Source organism: Pseudochaenichthys georgianus, chromosome 5, assembly GCF_902827115.2.
Source record: "Pseudochaenichthys georgianus chromosome 5, fPseGeo1.2, whole genome shotgun sequence".
Lineage (NCBI taxonomy): Eukaryota > Metazoa > Chordata > Actinopteri > Perciformes > Channichthyidae > Pseudochaenichthys > Pseudochaenichthys georgianus.
Window position 1 is genome coordinate 32,615,155 of NC_047507.1, and position 6,000 is coordinate 32,621,154.

The following is a 6,000-nucleotide window of genomic DNA, read 5'->3' on the forward strand; positions in this document are numbered from 1 at the left end:
CTTTCATTTTAGATCCGCGGTACAGCTTAGAAAATCCTGATTAAAACTTCAAAAATGATGTAACGTCTTGTTGAAATGTAGCCGTTTTGGGATGTTCATATTCAGTGTTGTTTTTTATTGTAATTTAGTCAAGGATTTTTACATTTAAATTGCGCAATCCTTGATTACTGAGTTGGATCTTGTGTGTACTTGGCACATTATTTAGGTTGCCTCATTTCTTCTGCGGTGTACTTCACTTTACAAAGCAGAACGGATATATAATCTGCTTTAAAAAATGGAATTTAAGGACAAAAAACTGTTTCTGCTTTCTAAGCATTCAGTAAGGACTTTGCTGATTTGCTGGGCCGCATATTTAGTTCTAGCCACTGATTTAGAGAATGCTATGTTTGACCAAGTGCCGACAAACCTCACATCCATTGGTCAGTGTCAGTCGGGTATATCAATACACAATGGCAGAGAGCAGCAGCTGGTGACGACTGAATAAACAGCATTGGAAAATCTAACAGAAAGTCACTGAGCCCACTGCTAGTTAAAGCTTTTGCCTTACAAACGGCACACAAACACTCCGCAGACAATGAGAGAGCAGCGGACCGTTGACAACAACAAAGAGTGCCAGGCGGAGACGTTTCTGCCTCCTGTGCTGCTTGCTACTTCAGCTTTCCCTAAGGACTTCCTATCAAGAGATACCAATGTGACGTGGCCAATTTTGGAACTGCAAACAGCTCCTGGAGAACAGTATACTTCTCAGGCTGTCAAAAGGCATCCCAACGGGTGGGAAGTTGTTCATTTCATGGATTCGCCTTAACATTGCCCTTCCAAAAACGGTTTCATGAAATACAGAAGAACACATCCTATTGAATTATTCATCATGTTTTCAATATTTTACATTTCTGAACACTGCGTGCCAAAGGCAATGTGGAATATGATGATCCACTGTAAACACAACAGGTTAGAAGGTTAACCATGAATATTTAAGATACCGTCCCCCAGGTTTTAGGTTATATGGCCACAGTTAAGACATTCAGGAACATGTTATTCATTCAGGAGCCAGCCCGGTATTCATATGCCTTCTGCTGTGGGCAGCAGCTCCAGTAGTGTCAGTCCTCAACAGCAGAGATGTGTTGATGGTGTTGCAGCCATTACTCAAGGACACAGAGGACTCATGTGTGCTTTATTGAATAAACACTGAACAGAGATAACAATGTCCTGAATGTTTTAACCTGACAATCTTTGGTTTATCAAGAGAAATACTTATGGCACACCGTTTTTCATGTTGTATCTTCCGAGGCTGGACTGGGTGGTTGATCAATACCAACAACGTAACAAATACATTTCTCTCAGTTGTTATGGATAACAAAACCCAATCTCACTCAGTCTCTACCATTCTCCCATCTAATTTGTTTTCAACCATTGTGAGACACCATCATCTGTTTACAGAAAATGGTAAATGGACTGCATTTATATACAGCTACTCCAATATTTACGATCAGTATTTACCCATTCACACTCATTCATACAAGGTGCCACCTGCTCAGAAAGACTAACATTCACACACGCTAACACACCAGTGGCGATGCCAGCGGGAGCAACTCGGGGTTATGGATCTTACACAAATACACATGGACATGTTGACTGCAAGGGCTGGGAATCAAACCACCGACCTTCAAAAAGATGACCACTCCACCTCACAGCCACAGTATGTTATTGTTTATAAAGGTAGTCATTAACTAGCTAGCTTAGGTATACAGCACTAGCTGAAGGCTAAGACAGAAAATCATGTAGCAAAGGCTAAATGTATTACGTGCCGCAACCGCTCCTGGCACATGGAGTCGTTTTTTAAGTCGTAATTTATGGTTTCTTGATTGGTGTGTTGTTTGTCAACTCCCTATTCCCATGTAAAACAAGTACAGCCATCAAAGTCATTTTTTACTTTTCCAGTAACTCTCCAATGTCTTCAACATATTTTACGTGATAGGCTTAGGGACGGGACATATCTAAGCAGTTGACCAATCACATTAGAGCAGGCCAGCTAACCAATCAGAGCAGACTGGGCTCTGGTTTCAGACAGAGGGTGAAAAGAGGTGCTGCAGCACAGGCTGTATGAGAAAAATAAAGAGCTTTTGAACATTGAAGCACGTAAACATGTCACAGTAGAATCATCAAATACAAATGTGAACCTGAACATTAGTATGATAGGCCCCCTTTAAATTGCATTTCAATACATTTTGGGGAGCCACAAGAGTTAAACTGTTATCAGGAATAGACCAACTAAACGCAAAAGAGGTCGCGATATCTTGGCTTTGATTCCTAGAGTGGGTACAGTTAAAAATACAATCCATCCTTCTGGTGTTGTTGTATTATTGTGAGGGTAGTGCAGAGGCAGTGACAGGAGAGGTGAAATGGATATGCTGTTATTCAAAAAAGAAATGGAAGTTGGTTATTGTAATTGGCCCTCTGTTTTGGCCCTCTTATTAGCATGCTCAGCAGTATATTAAAAACGACCTGATGCGTGAAAAATATTACTCAATTGATGAGTCATTTCTAAGTAAAAGAGAAGTGATACTTAACGTTTTTGATCTAGTGTGACTAACATTTAGAAGTCACACTTTAATCTTAACCCTGTATTGATGACCTGGCCTGTGAATCATCATGTTTCAGTGTCCAAGTAATCCGGTGATATTTGTCTGTGCATTCAGATCGCAAAGTCTGAAATAAGTTGTAGCCCACAGTATGATGCAGATAGCATTGTTTGTGTGCACAGTGTCATACTTCAAAACCCTGCTCTGATGTAACAAACCGTTCAAACACTCCCTGTCTGGTACATGCCCACCACGCCTTTCAATCTCCACCCTACCAGCTTCCAACCCCAAGATGACATGTCAGCGAGGATGTTTCCCAGAGAATCTCAGACCTGCCACAGCTTGCCACAGAAGACCTCCTATGAACTTGTATTCACACGCTAAATGATCCCCATAAAACATGAAGCTTTATATGTAGAGTCACTTTCTACTACAGCACACAGATCATGCTTTGTTTTGCTTATCGGTTCTTTTCATAAATGCTAAGCTGACGTTTCACATTTTGCATCCATTTTTATAGACAGCTTCACTTCCAAAGTCCAGAGTTTGCACATATCCAATACCTTTACACATTAAAAGATTTGATTACCCGAAAGAAAGTCACTTTTGAGTTATTAGTTTTAGTTTGTGTGATGATCCTGTATGGTAGATTTGCCATGTCTATAGCCCTTTGAAGTAGTACAGACAGTGTCCGAATTGAGTTCTGTTTCTGATTCAACGGCAAAGCTCCAATCTTAGAGATATTAGCTACCTCCTCAACCAAATTCAGCCTGATCCTGGACAACAGTATCACCACCAGTATAGCAATGCCGTGAAACAAAACGTCAGCAGTTATTTGAACTACCCTTGAGCAGATCTAAAATGTCGGATTAAATCAGTCTCTCGATTTTGGCTGGTGAAGTGACCTAAATCTTTTTTTCCCAGTCAGGTTTTTGCCTTTAGCATCACGCAATGTGTTTGTCTGATTTTAGCCATCATGCAGCATTAGACAGCAAGGCATGCTTTCACTGTCATCAATGTGAGAGAGAATGAGCTCCAATCTTATTAGATATCATCTATGAAAATACGCTTCTGAATCAAAGTGTTCAGGAATTCAGGAAGTGTCATGCAAGGCATTTAATATTGGCTAACTACCAACAATTAAAGCAATCATGATTCATATTAAAGATAGGAGCTTCAGATTATTCTTCAAATTAGAGTAGTTATGTTGCTTTGGCCTGAAGGTTTATCGGAAGACCTTAGCTTAGAGCAGGGGTTCTCAAAGTGCGGCCCGCGGGCCAATGGCGGCCCTCGGAAATTTTTCTAGCGGCCCGCGATAGTTAATGTGTGTGTATATTTTAATCCTCCATGGTTGTATCTAGTAAGAATTGGAATGGAATTTAAGAATGGTAAAACTGCACCCCCTGGGTTGACATTCCTAAATTATGAATGGTTAGTACAATAAAGAAAGGATTTGTTTTGGAATTATTTTGTGTTCCGTTTTTTCTTGGGCGGCCCTCAATCCAATATTGGGTACCTAAATTGGCCCTCACTCATCAAAACTTTGAGAACCCCTGGCTTAGAGGATATTAAGTCCTGTTTGGTTGACAGCAAAATACTGAAGGTAGGCCTCAATGTACAAACATCCCTGACTTCCTTCTGTTGGGTAATCTGACATTCCCATGGGAACGCAGTCAGTGTGTCACACAGCACACCTGTAAACATATGGCAGGCGTGACACCACTATCAAATGACCGATTGTGTTCTGAGCACCAAGGCCTCATGTACATAGCAATGCATTAGTACAAGTTCATGGGCGAGTGTGTGCCAAAAGAGGAAGAGTTCCCATTGATAGTGAAGTCTTTGTGGTAGCAGGCCATGCATGCATGGCTTGTTAATGTGTGTTGGAAGTGCTAGGCTGTGACTAAGAAGAACACAATCTGATACAGTGAGTCCATGGAGTTACTACTTGGACATCCGGCAAGTGAGGCAGAAACAGTGCCCTCGCTGAAAATGCAAATGAGTTGGTCAGAGGTCTCCTAGTCCCCCTCACCCCCGTCTCCCCTCTGTTGCAGAGTATAGAGGCAGCATGAAATCCATCCTGGGAGGGGCTATTGTACTCCGGGAAGTAACCGTCAAACTGGAATGGTTAAGGACGGGCCAGAGGATCTCTTTTTATAGCCTGAGGCTGTGGGAGAGTTGTGCAGTGCTGCAGAAAAACAGCCGGCCAGAGGTGTGGGTCTGGGATGAGCCGGCAATCTCCCGCTCATCCTTCCTGGTGTCTGTCTCAGGAACAGCTGCTATCATAACAAGGCCTCACGCTCTGTAGCTCTGCCGGCTTGGGTTTAATCGTCCATGATGGTGTGTACTCAACACAAAAAGGCCACACGGCTACTATGTCGCTCCCATCCTCTCCTCCTCCACCGGCTGAGACAGAGAGGCACACACCAGCAACACCCACCCCCCAACTCCACTCCATCAATGGACAAAGCTGCTGTCTCTGCAACATGCTAACCATGCTGAGAGAGAGGAGGGAGAGAGACAGAATAGAGGAAGGAAAGTGTTTAAAGGATAACATGATATCTCACCTCCTTGCCTTCAGTAGTGTGTCCTCCGAGAAGCTTCAGGTCTCCCTGGTGGCCCTTTAATCCTGGTTACCTCCCATAAACTCTCAGTTTTTACCACACTACCGGCTCCAGTACACTCATCCCTCTGGTGTTCTGCGGGGGCTGCAAGGGGCTGAAACAGATTGGATTCTCCTGTGCTGTTTACTTTCCCACAACTTCTCCCTGCTCCGTGTGCACACTAGCAGCTCTCTATGAGGTAACCCTCTTTGCTCCCTCCCTTCTCCCTCTGTGTGCTTGAGTTCCTCCCTCTATCTCCCCTCTCTGTCCCTCTCTTTTTAGATGGGTCTCTTCCCCCCACACAACCCCTCCAGTCTCATTATGTCCTTTCTTTTGCTTTTCTCCCTCCTCCCACTCCCCAGATCCCTGCTGCTGCCCAGACAGCAGCACAAAGCAGGGTGAGGGCTCTCAAACACAAGCAGCCAATGGCAGAGCAGCAGAGTCAAGCATGCAGCCAATGAGAAGCTTAGGGGATGTGTGTTGACCAATGAGGGGAGTTTTTCAGTAGAAGTGGGCCGGACAGAAGGAATTAGGGGCAATGCTGTCTGAGCACTTCCGTGTCGGACTGAAGTTGTCTGTTCACATGGTACCGGAGCCCGCTGAGGACTGTCTTATCATTGGCTGAGATTTAAAAAGAAGGAGGTAAGGGGATTTAAAGGGAACATCCGAATGAATTGGAGCAATACATGCAGTGTATTTGTTAACATTTACAAAGGTAAAATGACACATTGCTCAATAAAAAAATGTATATCAAGAATATAAACACTGATTGTTTTTAGGGTTTGTTGACAATGTGAGTTGCAATCAAATTAAAATAG

The 6,000-nt window shown here is 43.2% G+C and overlaps 1 protein-coding gene across 4 annotated transcripts in view; it reads right to left on the reverse strand.

Moving 5' to 3' along the window:
- The window catches only part of LOC117446604 (rho guanine nucleotide exchange factor 10-like protein), a 207,477-nt gene extending 201,931 nt beyond the window's left edge, over nt 1–5,546 (reverse strand). For all 4 annotated transcript variants that reach the window (XM_034082896.1, XM_034082894.1, XM_034082895.1 and 1 more), the window contains exon 1: nt 5,147–5,546. The gene's annotated coding sequence lies outside the window, so the exon portion shown is untranslated. The remainder of the gene's footprint in view (nt 1–5,146) is intronic.
- Nucleotides 5,547–6,000: the final 454 nt, after the last annotated feature.